The sequence below is a fragment of the Panthera leo genome, chromosome D2 (assembly GCF_018350215.1).
Source record: "Panthera leo isolate Ple1 chromosome D2, P.leo_Ple1_pat1.1, whole genome shotgun sequence".
NCBI classification, from domain to species: Eukaryota; Metazoa; Chordata; class Mammalia; order Carnivora; family Felidae; genus Panthera; species Panthera leo.
In genome coordinates, this window is record NC_056689.1 from 44,856,777 (window position 1) to 44,871,601 (window position 14,825).

A 14,825-nucleotide genomic window follows, 5' to 3' on the forward strand; every position below is an offset into this window, starting at 1 on the left:
GCCGGGCTTCCAGGTTGGACTCTCCGCGCGCGGTCCCGGGCCCCGGCGCCGCCTGCCTGACCGCGGGGGGCGAGGGGTGCGGGGCTGAAATTCACAGGTCCGCCATGGCAGCACACAAAGTAATGAGGCGTTGGACAGCCCGGGTTCTGCAGCGGGACCACCTGGGTTCCTACCCTGGCTCCCCACTAGCCAGTTGTGACACTGGGGAAAATTTCCTTCTGGGCTCCCTGTCCTCAATTGGGTTAGTAATAGTAATCTCTCTGGGGTTAAAGTATGTAATGGACACGGCTTAGAATGGAGGTGACTTGGCCCCACGGTGCGCGGGGCGGGGGGGTGGGGGGGGAGTGGGTGGTGCACAGTGCGCGCCAGCCACCGCTATGGTGATTATCTGACTCAGGGTGGCGTCGCCTGGATCCCCTGGACACCCGCAGCCCCTATTACTGAAATGCTTATTATCAGACCGCGGGGGCAGTGCCAGTCGGGACTAGTGAAGGCAGCCAGAGCCTTGACCAGAGGCTCCGGTCCTCTGCCAGCTTCCACCCGGCGTGCATCCCATTGGAGGACGCGCACCCTCTTGGCGTCCCATGCAGTGTCCCTGCGGGGTGCTCTGGTGGGAGCATCTGAGACCTTGAGGGGGCGTCTGGAGATGGGGACCGAAATGAATATGTGTGTGTTGGTGAGGTGGGGTGGGGGGAGGGTCGGTCTTGTTTTATAGCCTTGAAGGTTTTGACCAAAGACCCACTCTGGGCCCTGCTCCAGCCTGGCATCTGTGCCCATCCCGGTAGGGAGGAGGCTGACTAGACAAGACGGACAGCCCACCAGGCTGTCAGTGTGCAGTTCCACCCTGCCCAAGCACTGCTTGACCCGAGGCGAGGCGGGATGGCGAGGTGAGCCTGGGTCCCCCTCATCTCGCAGGGGCAGGGGGAAGAGTGGCTCTTTTCTTTCCGGGGTCTGGTGAGAAGGTGGGTCCCTGCATCTCTGTCCAGTAGGGCATGCCTCTCCACTCCACCCCGGAAGCCTGCTGGGAGTCTGCTGGGAACCTGGTGGAGGCAGGGCATTTTCCTCCACCAGCCTGCCCCCTCCTGCATACCATTTTGGCTGGAGTGTCTGGAGACCTGGGACTCTGACCTTTGCTTCTGCTGGGCTGGTGATATCTCAGGAAATGGAGTCTGGGTCTGCCTCAAAACCTCCTCATCTTTGCCCTCACCTCTGAGTTGAATGTCTGTTAGTTTCCTGTTGCTGCTGTAACAGATGACCACAAATGTAGTAGCTAAAAACACAAATGTAGTCTCTTACAGTCCGAAGTCAGAAGGCTGAAATGGGTCTGCAGGGCTGTATTCCTTCTGGAGGCTGGAGGCAAATCCACTTCGCATCCTTTCCCAGCTTCTAGAGGCTGCCTATGTGTGGCTGCTTCCTTTATCTTCAAAGCCAACAGCAGCATTTTCTAACCTCTCTGAATCCAAGTCATGTTCACATCAACTTTCCTGCCTCCATCTTTTTTTTTTTTTTTTAACGTTTATTTATTTTTGAGACAGAGAGAGACAAAGCATGAACGGGGGAGGGGCAGGGAGAGAGGAGATACAGAATCGGAAGCAGGCTCCAGGCTCTGAGCCATCAGCCCAGAGCCCAATGCTGGGCTCGAACCCACGGACCACGAGACTGTGACCTGAGCTGAAGTCAGACGCTTAACTGACTGAGCCACCCAGACACCCCCCTGCCTCCATCTTATAAGGACCTTTGTGATTTTGTGGGGTCCACCCTGATAATCCAGGATAATTATCCCATCTCAAGATCTTTACCTTAATTGCCTCTGCAAAGTCCCCTTTGCCATGGAAGATAACCCATTCCCAGCTTTCAAGAATGAGGACATGGACATCATTGGAGCCAGAGTGTCCACAGAGCCCTCTGGGAAGGGATGGTTTACATTCTCTCTCCCCCTGCTGCTTAAAGCTCTCAGTGGGCCCGAACGCTAGGACCAGGCAGCTAGCAAAGCCCACATACCCCCTTGCGTGGTAACTTTCCAGTTGCCATGAGCCTCTTCCTGGCTGCTTCGCCTGTCCTGGTTACCCCTGACAGGGCATGGCACCCATCCACACCCAACCACCTCCATGATTGGCCCCAACCTGTGTGAGTGGGTACTTCTGGAAAAGCGAATGCCTTGTGGCCACTCTGGCCAGGTCCGGAGCTGGCCATCCTCCCCCCCAGGCCCATGCTGTGCTTTTCCAAGGCCTCCTGGCTTCCTATCTGTTTCCTTTCCTCACCACCTACCTCCAAGCCTTGGCTCGCTCCTGCCAGCTCTTCTTCCTCAGTCCGTCTCCATCAACACCAAAACCTTCTCCCAGGTCTCCGCCATCTCTAACCTGGAGCACTGCACCAGCTTCCTCTCTGCTCTTCAGACTCATCCCTAAACCCTCTCCTCAGCTTATGTCTTCCAGGCTCCCCTCCCTAGTCTCACCTGGATGCCTCCCCACTGCCATCCCTCTGCAGTGCTCACAGCCTGTGACGATTACCCCACCCCACTCTCCCCAGCAGACCAGGACCTCATGAAGGCAGGGAGCCATGCCTTATTCAGCTCAGCGTCCCAATATCTGCCTCCAGGGCCAAGCTGTGCTGAATGGTGGATGAAAGGCTTGCACCCTCAGGATGAGCTGCCTTCTGATTTCTGCCAGTGTTATCCATGCATCGCACACACCCTGGGCCCACACTTCAGGGCCCACCAGGATCTCTTTCCCTTGCCCTGGAGACCAGCTGCTGGGTCCTGCACTCACATTGCTAGCTCGGCCTGCAAGCACCTTATGTGTGCACCCAGCCCTCCGAATTTTGAGTCTTTGTTCCTCCACAGGAAGATGAGAGCAAGTGTCAGGGGCACCTTTTTGCTGCTTCTTATGTTTTGGGCACCACAATGCAGGCTCAGCGTACATGACCCATTGAGGCCTCCATTGTGTCAGCCCTGCAGAGCTGGGGCCGCTGCTTCAGATGAGGAAACCACATCAAAGAGGTTCCATGGACTACCCAGTAAGTGGTAGGCTAGACTCAGCTCCTGGACCCCCTCATTCCTTTCCCCCCACTGGCCAGCTGAGGGGCCCAAGCAAGGCCCCAGGAAACTACTTCCTGTGGAGATGACTGTGAACTTAGGCCAAAAGCCACAGGCACCGTGGCCAGTATCCCCTCTCTCCACTGGCCCACAGGGGCTCTGAGCCCTGCTGGCCTGGAGCCTGCTCACATAACAATGGCCTCCAGATCTAGCTGCAGCCGTGGCCCTGCTTCCTGTTTTCAGATCTTTCTCCTCCCTAGGTCTCTGGGAGCTGGGAAATCTGGAAACAGTGGCAGACAAGGTTTCTTTTTGCCGTGGCCAAAAGGAAACCATATTTCAATTGGTGAAAGCATTCCCAAGGAGGGTTGCAGGAAGTCCAAGTGTTTAAAGGCCTGCAAATGCCTGCAGGTGATTAATAATTCAGTGCAATGGATGATTCAAGAGAAAGGCCACTTTCAATTAACCTTAAGAATCGGCCCGTCTGAGGAAGTGTCATCTCTTGTCACCTAGGAACAGAGAGAGAGACCAGAGCAGGATAAAGGCCACTCCGAGAAGCATGTGGAAGACTGTGTTTCTCACAGTTATGTAAATTCCACCCTGGTCAGCCCAGATCTCTCTCTGTGAGGTGTGGAAGCGTTCTCCCCACACCAGCATCATAGATTTTCTCTGGTTCCACTACATTGGCCTTACTTTCCTATTTTTGAGGAGATTGGAGGAAATAACTTTCCATATTGGGTCATAAGCTTCTGCCTTGTCCCCCACTCTACCATGCTTGTTTCAAATATGTGCTGTCCTGTGGACAACCACTCGGAGTCCTAGTATGGGGCCCAGAACCCCTGGCTCACTCCTGCCTCCTGGGAGTTTTCTCTGCTGCCCTGCGCGGTTCTCCCTCCTTGCTGCCCCTGCTTGGCAGCTTTTCTCTCTACTGGCAACAATAGCCTGCCTTTTCTTCTCAGGAACTACCCTCTCCCCTCTTTGCTCACATGGTAGCTGAGGGAAGACGGTCTCTTCCCTTTGCCCACATCACCGGCTCACCCTTGTTCCGGGGCCTTGCACATGACCCAGGCCAGGCCACCCAGTGTGCTTCGTTCCCTGGGGCAATGAGATGTTTCACTCTGGAATTTTTGTGGAATCAGCATTTGTGGACACTTCCTTCTTTGCAGGCCCCGTGGAGCTGGAGGAGCTCAGTCCGGGGTGGTTGGGAGCACTTGTGTGGAGGAGGGTGTGTGAGACCAGAGTCAGCACAGGAGCACAGAGTAGGGTGGGAGGTTTCATGATGCTGTCTGACCCCTGGTCCTGGAACCCTGGCGGCCATCTCTCCCCAGATGGTTCAATAAATTAAATTAAAAAAAAATTTTTTTTTCTTAAGCCCGTATGAGGTGATTTCTGCCACTTGCAATTAAGAGTCGTAATTAATCGTTAACAGAGGCAGGCCACGAATGGGTGGGCAAGGTCTGTGAGCCTCATTCCCATCTCAGTCAGGTGGAAAGTGAGACTCGGGGGTGATGAGGTGCCTGAGGCCACCGAGCCAGGAAGTGACTGGCCAGTCTTGACACCAGCTGCTCTGTCTCCTGACCACCAGCATTGGCCCTCAGACGATGCAGAAGGCAGGGATGGAGGCAAGGCTTGTCATTTCTGAATTGTCACCTCTGGCCCTGCTGCTGTCCCAAGGATTGTTGGCCTCTCGGGGGCGGGGTCTAATCAGTCAGGGCTGTTGTGGCCAATAGCAGTGAATTTATTCCTCAGCCCCCGGTGCCCACCCCACCTCCTCCAGCTTTGTTGCCAACACCAGAACCCACACTCTGTCAGGGCAGCAACACAGTGGGGCCCGGGGATGAATCTGAATGGTCTGGGCCATATTCACAGTGCTCTCGGCCCCCTTTGCTGGGTTCTGACTCGATGAGCCATCTTTGCAGCTACGGGTGGCCCCGTGGCAGTGTTCTAGCCAATGAGACACGTGAGGACATCTTTCAGGGGGCTGTTGGGAAATACTTTAAATTTTTTTTTTTTATTTTGATGTGTCAAGGTGTTGATGTTTTGGCGAAGATACGAAGAAGTTTGCTATCAACTCCAAAGAGGGGTGATAGAGATGCAGATTTTCAAAGGTGGCTGAGAACCAGCCACCCAGCTGTCCCACTGGGGGAAAGACAAGCTGAGCGAGTGGAGGGGAGAGACAGGACTTTGGCAAAGGTTGGAGCTGAGAAGGGGACCCCCAGCATGGGGGACGGGGTGGGTGGACATATCCCCCTCAAGCCCAGAGAATGCGTACCTGAACAGGACCACTCTGAGAGCTTGGTTTGCGTCCCCAGAAATTTGGGATTCCTCTGAAGCTTCCTCTCCCACTGCAGTGATGGGTTCGGGGAGACACAGGCACAGGGACTGACCAGGGCCAATGAGTGGCAACATCAGTGTTCCTACAGTGTTGGGCCAGAGGCTCTTCCCGAGGGCCTTGAGTCTTGCCAGGGAGTCTGAAAGAAAAGAGCCTGACCGGCGGCTGATGCACACAGGCATTTGTGGCTTTTGGCTTGAGGTGGTGCAGGCAGAGTGACAGGTGCGTTGCTGCTGTATTGGGAGGCAGGTGCCCTCCCTCTGATGGGGGGGGGGGGCGGGTCAAAGACTTGTTGACCTTAGGGGTCAGATCAGCCACTCATGGTGGGAGTGTGGGCCTGGGGAATTGCCATCAGCCTGATCCAGGTACTTGTCAGGATGGGGAATGTGTGGCACGTTCCCCATGACTAGAGGTGAGCCATGTGATCGAAAGAGCCACTGTGCCATTGTCTCAGACCCTGCCCCAAGCCTGCCCGGAGCTGATGGGACCACAGCAGAGGGGAGGAGGAGGTGAGCTTTCTAGGGGCTGAAGAGGGAGCAGGTGGCTTCAGGTTCATATGCTGGGATCAGGGACTACAGCTGGAGCTGGGGGTGGGGACGGCGGGGTGGGGAGTGTCAGTGGCAGGGGACGGTCTGTAAGAGACTTTTGAAAGTGCCCATGATGGCAGTAAGCCTCTTTGAGATCCAGAAAGCATAAAGCCATCTTATGGGACCATCAAGAAAGAACTTTCCATATTTCTTCCCTTTCCTCTCTCCACATGCTCTGACCTCAGGAGTCCGTGTAGGCAAGGTGCAGGAGGAGAGAAGGTGCTGACCATGCCGCTGTGTCAGAGACCAGGGGCTTGTCTGAAGCTGGCCTTTGCTGTGGGAGGGAGGAAGACTTAACTCTAACCAAGTTGTCAGGTATGATGACTATCCGGGCTGGGCCTTCTGAGGACTGGGCCCAGACTGTTGAGGGACAGAATGAGGGGGGGAGGGGTAACCTCTGTTGGATGTTGCTCCATTCCAGGTGTGACCTCCATGTGGAGTTTAGGGCTCTCCTCTATCCTCCCCCTCCCCTCCTCCCTTCTCGCAGAGAGATCACGTGACCATGGACAAGGCCATTTTATTTGGCTTCAGTGCTTGCAGTTGGGCTTTCGCTATGACAAGGAAATCAATTAAAAGTGCTGAGCCTGGGGGAAGGCTGTTCCTTGGCGACCTTGTGTGGCAGATTAAATTTTTGGTCCCAGGGTGCCTGGGTGGCTCAGTCAGTTAAGCGTCCGACTCCTGATTTTGGCTCAGGTCCTGATCTCACAGTTCATGAGATTGAGCCCTATGTGGGGCTCCTCGCTGACAGCTTGGAGCCTGCTTGGGATTCTGTCTCTCCCTCCCTCTCTCTGCCCCTCCCCCAATCTCTCTTTCTCAAAATAAATAAACTTAAAAAAAAGTAAATTGTTGGTCGCAGGCCCTCTCTTCCTGGTTACTAGTGTTGCACTTCCCCATCCCTGCAACATGGTGGGGAAGCATACTTCCCTACCACTTGACTTTGAGCTTAGCCATGAGACGAGCTTGGGCTGATAGAATGTTAGCAGAGATGATGCAAGGCTGGAAATGCCTTGTCCTCTTGAGCTTCTGGCACTGTGGTAAGGAGAGCATGCCCCAGGTAGCTGCTGGCTGCAGGCCAGTGAAAGATCTGTGGGGTGGCTCCAAACCCAAGTGGGAGCCTGGAATCAATGGGCCCACCCTACACCAGCTGACCCCAGCCAACCCCGCAGACATGGGCGGGAGATACAAACGCTCGTGGATGATTGCCATAGAGATTCTGTAAGCGGCAAAAGTTGACTGAAATACACTCTTTTTGTTTACTAGAATGAAACCAGAGTGATGAGCTGAGCAGGGCTCACTTCTGGAGGGCTATACTCTATCTCCTCTTCCACAGTTCTTGAAGTTGGGGCCCTGGGGTGGATGGGCTTGCCACTTCTCCTTACTGGCTGACTTTGGTCTTCTCTGGATCAGCTTTCATTGTCGAGGGAGTGATAAAGTGCTGAGGCCTGGGTGGTGGTAGTGGGCTTAGGGGAGAGAGAGAAGAGGGCTTGGGGAGGACATCTGGGGTTGTTGTAGCACAGCATCCTTTTTCCTTCTGGTAGAATGGTACCCCAGTGTGTTCTGGGAGAGCACCTTTCTCCTGTCAGTGCCAATGGCTCAGGTGTGGTTGACTCATCCCTCTGCCTTGATTCCTCTGAAGCTCCTTCTCCTGCTGTAGTAATGGGTCCAGGGAGACACAGACACAGGGACTGACCAGGGGCAGTTTTCCTGACAATGCTGGGCCAGAAGCCTCCCAGAGGGCCTTGCATGGGCCTTGCACCAGGGAACCTTGCATGAGAAAAGAGCCTGACTCCATATGAATGAAAGTAGCCGTAGGTGATACTGGAAAAGAAGTCTGGGCCCAAATCATGGAAAGCTTTGTATGACACAGAAATTATTTTGAACTTAATTCTGTAGATAGAAGTAAGCCTAATAAGATTTTCTTGAGATCAATGTAATATTTATTACGTACTTTCTGTGAGCCAAGGCAGATAGGACTAACAAATAAATATAAAAGCAGTTACCACTGCAAATGATAATAGCCTCAGAAAATTAGTTGTGGTACTAAGGGATGCTGTCTTAAATTTCTGTACCAATATGGCAGACAAGTCTTTCATAGATCTGAGCACAACCGAACAGAATACCATGACTTATTACAGTGGTTGGCAAGCTTTTACATGTAAGGAGTCAGATAATGTATATTTTAAGCTTTGAGAGCCACACGTTATCTTAGTTGCCGCTCTTATTATTCTAGTGCAAGACAACCATAGTCGATATGTAAATGAATAGGTGTGGTTTGTGTCAATAAAATTTTATTAACCAAAAAAAAAAAAAAAAAAAAAAAAGCCTAACTAAGAACAGAATCAGCATCAGCTAAGGGCAGTTGGTGCCCAGGGAAGAAAGGGAATTACTGGGTCTTAGTAACAGATGAATCAGGCTGTGTCTGAAGCCAGAGCATGACCAGACTTTTCCCCTAGGTGAGTCAACAAATTCACATTTGTACTTAAGCAGGTTTGAGTAGATATCTACCATTCATAATCAAAAGTCTCAAATGATACAAGAGTGCCACTTGCTTTGAGTTCTCTGTTGCCCAGATTTGTAACTCAGTGCTTACCTTGGACTTATTTTTTGGATATATACCTCTCTTAGAGGTGTGTATGTGTGTGTTTACAGTTGGACATGGTAGAAAAAATAATTTATATAACTAGATATTGAGCCCCTGACAAAAATACCTTCCCTTTAAAATAATCTACATCAAGTACTTTACTTACATTATTTTATTCATTCATTCTTCACAACCACCCTCTATAGTAGACATTTTTTTCTCAGTTAAGAATTCTTTTGGCTACAGCTTACATAAAACCTGACCTAATGTGACTTAAACAATAAGGAGATTTATTATCATACTTAACTCTAAGATGCTTTTGATTGTAAAATGTACCACTATTGTATCACTTTCCTTGCATTAGAAAAAATGATGTCAAACTATGAAGCAATTCTTGGGGCGCATGGGTGGCTCAGTTAGTTAAGCTTCTGACTTCGGCTCAAATCATGATCTCACGGTTCGTGGGCTTGAGTCCTGCGTCGGGCTCTGTGCTGACAGCTCAGAGCCTGGAGCCTGCTTCGGATTCTGTGTCTCCCTCTCTCTCTGCCCCTCCCCTGCTCTCACTCTATCTCTCTCTCTCAAAAATAAACATTAAAAAAAGAAACTATGAAGCAATACCTTACTATCAAATCAGCTGTAAGATGTGACTTGATTTCAGAGGTGTTAAATGTAAAAGAGAATGTGGGTCTTAGGACTGGCGAAATGTAGTATTAACAAGAAATTTGTAGTTAGATGGCTTCACATTTGGTTGGGCAGCTGAAGGTTATCATCCAAGACCCAGGCTCCTTGTGTCTTTCTGCTCTGCCATCTCAACATGTACACCTTAAAGTTGCAAGATAGTTACCACAGTACCAAACTTGGTGTCCTCTGGCACCAAGTTCAAAGGCAGAAAAGAAGGAAAGGAACACTGGGTGGGAATAGTGCTGCTTTCCTCACTCACTTCTCTCCTTTCATAAGAAAGCTCCCGGCACGTTGACTCTTATACATCATTGGCTAGACCCACACATAGCCAAGCTGGTTTCAAGGGGGTCAAGAAAGTGGGCATCTGATCTTTTCAGTCTTACAGTGGGAGGTAAGTAAGGGAAATGCCTATGTCACAGGATTTTTATTCCCATTTTACAGATGAGGAAAGTAAGGCTCAAAGAGCCTAGTTATATGTCCTTAGTTATCCATTCAAGGCCACATAACTGGAAATTGGCTGGCCCTAGAATTGAAGCCTTCACTGACTGATCCAAAGCCCATGTTCTTTCCACTGCACCGTGAACCATCTGAATGTTAAAGACTGAACACACAGTCTTTAACTGAACAAAACTGAAATTTTGAGAAATTTCAAACACAGAAAGGGTAAAGAGTAAGGAATGCAGATCCCATACAACCCTGCTATCAGTGGATCAAAGAGATATGGGTTTCTTGTTCTTATGTAACAAGCAGCCCACAGACTAGTAGCCCAGGACAAGGCAGCTGCTCAGAGATTTTATCAAGATTCCAGGCTCCCCCATCCCCTTCCTTCACCTTCCTTATCATGTGGCTTCCGTCCTTATGTTCACAGCATGGCCACCGTATCTCAGAGGCATCATGGCATCTTTCTTTCCCAGTGGTTCCCTTTTACATCTCATTGGTCAGAACAAGGTCACATGGCTATCTCTAGTTACAAGGGAGTCTGGAAAGGTACAGTTAGCTGGGCACACTGTCACCCTGGACAAAACTGTGACTCTTTTAGGAAGGAGGAAGAGAGAGAAACTGGGTAGTGGTTATCATTAGTGCAGTGTATATCTGACTTTCTTCTTTTCATGCAGGTGGTACGAAGTCCCCCTTGGGCTTAGACATGGATGTGTGATTAACTTTGGCCAATGAAATATGAGCAGAAGTGACATGTATCACTCTCTAATGGAAGCTTTAAGAGTTGGTGCTTGATTCAACCTAATCTCAGACTATGTGATAGGGTGGGCTGACTTCTTAACTCCAGAGTTCAACTTGATCTGGAACTGGTCAGTCAGAGAGCCTCACATTTCTTAGGCTACAGTGATGGGTTAAGAGCTGGGTGGTGACTCACATTAGTTTACTGTAACTCAAACCTAGAATTTTGGGGGAACTGTAGGGAGGGATAACAACAATAATAGCAATACAATAACTTGGCATCGTTCTCAACTCTTTAAATTCTTTTCCATAGACTTATAGGTGTGAGGATAAAATCCAGGAGCTACTGAGAGCCAAATATTTATGGGAAGTCTGGCTAAAAGAGATGGTGAGGTGCCAGGTTCTGATGACATCCCTTACACCTAGATCCAGCCAAACTCACTGCCTTGGACTCTTGACTTACAAGAGCCCAAGCAATGTTTTTTGGCTGGTTCAGCCGATTTGAGTTGGGTTCCTGCTTCTCAAAGTCAAAAGAGTACTGGCTAACACAATATTTCTGTGTAGACATGCAAGACACATCAGTAGTGGTACCTGCCATGCCCATAGCCCTAGCAGGGAGGACAGCCAGTAGGTGGACGTGTTTTAGACCATGTGACCTTTGGGTGGGAGGAGGCCCCTGACCTAGGTGCTGAATCCATCAGCTGGCCAGGACTTGTGTGTTCCTTTGGCATGAAAGATGACCTCTGTCTATCAGCTTTCTCTTGTTTGAACTGGGAGTTGGGGGAGATGGCAGGAGTGAGGCAGCTAGCAGGATGAGTGAGAAGGATGCGTTAAGAGATGCCACCAGGAGGAGCTGGGGCCTTGGCGATTCAAGGTATTCAAGCAACAGAAATTCTGCATCAGTAGAGGGCACTAGTTGGCAGAGAGCACGGAGCAGAGGAAAGTCAGGAGGAAGATGGTGCTCCCAGGCTCCAGGAAGAAAGCAATGCAACAATGGATATTTCTGGATCTGTCTTGCTAGTTCCTAAAGACTTCCCAATTAAAGTTCAGATGTATTCTTATAATGGATCCGTGTTTTCCCAAGCAAATTTCAGGTGGTCTCTGACTTCCCTTATAAGACTGAACTCAGGTAGCTGCCTTCCATGTTGCCTCCATAATACTCCAAGGCTTGGCTGAAGACTATCACTGAGGCTACTTTTGGTAGAAAAGGATGGAAATTTAACCCAAACTAGTTTAAATAAAAAGGATAATTATTGGCTTCCTTAGTTGAGAAGTCAGGGAATGAGACCAGTCTTAGCCTAAACTGCATTCAAAGCTCAGATGATATACCTGGGACATTGCTTTTCTTCACATCTTTACCTTGTCAGGTGGTGGCTTCAGTCCCCACATCTCCTTAGGGAAAAGAGTGAGTTTCTTCGGACTCCCAGAGAAATTCTTTATGGCACATCATTGGCTCTAAGTGGGACACATGCTTATCCTGAACGATATCTGGAGCCAGAGTAATGTGATACAGTGATTGGCTTGGGCCTAGTCATATGCTCCTCTTCTGAGACGCACCCAAAGCACATGGGCGTAAAGGAGAGGGTGAGTAATTTTTAGAATATAGGTTGAACTGCTGGAAGAGACACTTCACATAAAGTTGGCTTAAACAAGACAGAAGTTTCTTTCTCTCTCACCTGTCTGCAGGTAAGCAGCCTGGGAGCCCAGATTTCTTCCTATCTTGTTTATTCAGTACTCGCAAGTATGGTGTATTTGTGTGGTTTGAGATATTGCACGATCTCTACCACCCAGCCAGTGGAAACAGAAAAGAGAAAAGAGGAGGGCATGCCCCCCCACCACTTCTGGTTAAAGACATCACCTCTCCCCACTTCAGGTCTACTGGTCAGTTACTTGGCCAAATATAGCTTTTCCCCCTGGATTTCCTGTTGCCAGGTAAAAGGCAGGGATTCTTTAAACAAATGAGGGGATCGTGACTACTAGGGGCAGTTAGCAGTCTATATAGCAATCTGTTCCTTTAGCCATCCAAATATCAGTGTCCCCCATTCTTCAAAGTTTGGAATGCCCTCTCCCAAGTGCATCCAGGGCAGGCACACAACTCTTAGACTAGCATCTGGGCATGGACCACACAGTGCCAGGTATGGGTATGGTTCATCATAGTGCAGTGTCCTGTAAACTCATATACAAACTGTCCCATCATACCCAATATACAACAGGTAAGAATAGGGTAACATAGTAGGAACCCCCGTCCAGATGAAGGAAAAATGGGAACCCACTGAAGCCACTCGTTGGCCGCTGGGCAGAAATTGGGCAGGGAGTAGAGCAAATTCCTTGAATGACAGCCCTTTCTCTATGACTGTCCCTCTGGGCCCTGGTGGTCCCCTCTTTGTCTACTGCCGTCTGTGGCCAAATCCAAAGCTGGCATTGAAGATGTACACCTCTTGGGGCTATACGGTTATGTAGCCCACTTCCTCCTGGTATGGGTTTGGTGGCAAGAGGTTGGTGGCTGGGTTTTTTTTTTTTTAATAGTTTTTATTTTAATTCCACTTAGTTAACATACAGTGTTATATTTCGGTGTACAATATAGTAATTCAACAGTTCCATACATTACCCTGTGGAGGTTGGTTGTTTTATGGAGTCAACAATGAAGGCATTGTACTGGCCAGGCTCATGCTTTCTTTGGTAATACACGTCCCTCAAAATCTTAGTTGGCTTTCTGCCTGTTTGCTCCCAGCTGTTCTCATGGGCACACATTTAAGATTTAAGCCTAAAAGCTTTGGTCTTTCATTTAGCAGACACCTGACCACCTCCCTCTGAACTTGCATCAGCAAAGACGTTCAGCTTAGATTGGAAGGCAACATCCTTGGTCTGGTCTTTGCCGTGGAGCTGGCTGTCATTGTCAGGCTGAGAACTCTTAACTCAAAGTGCTTGACAAAGACTAGTGTCCATAGTCTTGTCTCCTGCTAATGCTACTTCAAAAACATCTTCTATACCTGCTTCAGTTTGGGGTATAGAAGCAGTTGAAGTTTCCAACTGCAGAAAACTTTGTGACTTAGGTTGTGGTCATAGAAAGAGAGCTCCTCCTAGCCCCCCTGCATTCCCTCCCATCTCTGCCAGCATGCTGGCTAGCTCTGGTCAACTTCTTCTGGCTCACGTAGGGCTTTGCTGAGAGTGGCAAGATACAGGCAGCAGACACAAGTACTGTAAAATATTCCACCGTGTTCTTACAGCTACAGACGACTTTCCAGGGTACGCAGGGAATCAGCTTATCAGCTGCTTCAGCATGTTACAGCAAGGGTTTCCAGCTTTCCAGCCTACAACATCTATGTGTTGAGAACACATTTGAAGTTTTGTTACCTCGTGTACCTCTCTTCCAGGCACAAAATTCTGTCTCAATTAGTATATAGGCTTTCCTTCGGTAAGAGAACCTCACTCCAAACGGCAGCTTAAAATAGACTACAGGCTAATTTCTCTTTCATGCAAAGCTCGGTCGTAAATGGTCCCGGGCTGATAGACAACTGTATAGTGTTGAGATTTAGGCCCTTCTATCCTGTTGTAGTGATGTCTCTGGGGCCTTGCCCTCATCTGAATGGTCCAAACTGGCCTAACCCCAGTTGACTTGACTCCTGAGAACAGAAGTCCTGGCCACCTAGACTGTATCCTCCTGCCACCAGCATCCAGAATACTGTGGCCTTTGACTCTCTTTTTTTCTCTCTTGCAACTGTAAGTCAGAATTAAAACTCGGTTTTCCTTGATGGTTCTTTCTGGGGGATATTACTGCTGGTCACAAATCTTGCATGGGACCCAATATTGCCTAGCAATATTGACTTCATGCCAACCAGGGGAGAGAGAAAGAACGAAGCACATTCTTGCTGAGGGGCACATCCCTGAAACTTCATGCATCACTTCTGCTAACATCTCCCTGGACAGAGCCCAGTCAGTCACACAGCATGCCTTGCTGCACGGTGTCTGACGAATGTGCTCTCCGCTCTGGGCGGGCATGTTCCTGGCTAGGGCAGTTCTATGCCTACAGAAGGGGAGAATAAGTACTGGGGGGCAACTGGCAGTCTCTGTAGTGGGTGATCCCTTAAATGAAGTGGGGTTGCGGACTGTGGGGAGCTAAAAAGTAACAGGTGTCTACCACAGGGCCTCTTCTCTGTGTGCCCCAGCCCCATCTGTCTCCTTTTACCACTCTGATCTAATTGTCTGTGTGTCTATCAGGGCTGTCCCTGAATGCCCCATCACACAGTCTCTGAGGTCAAGGCACCATTGATGCAGCCTGCCTTCCCAGCTCATCATGTAGGACTGGCACTTACTAGGGACTCAGTAAAATGTTTGTGGATGAAACTGAGGTGGTAATTAATAGGTAATAGGTAATAGGTATATCTTGGTAAACTAGTTCCTCCCTCCCTCCCTTCCTTCCCCCCCTCCTTCTTCCCT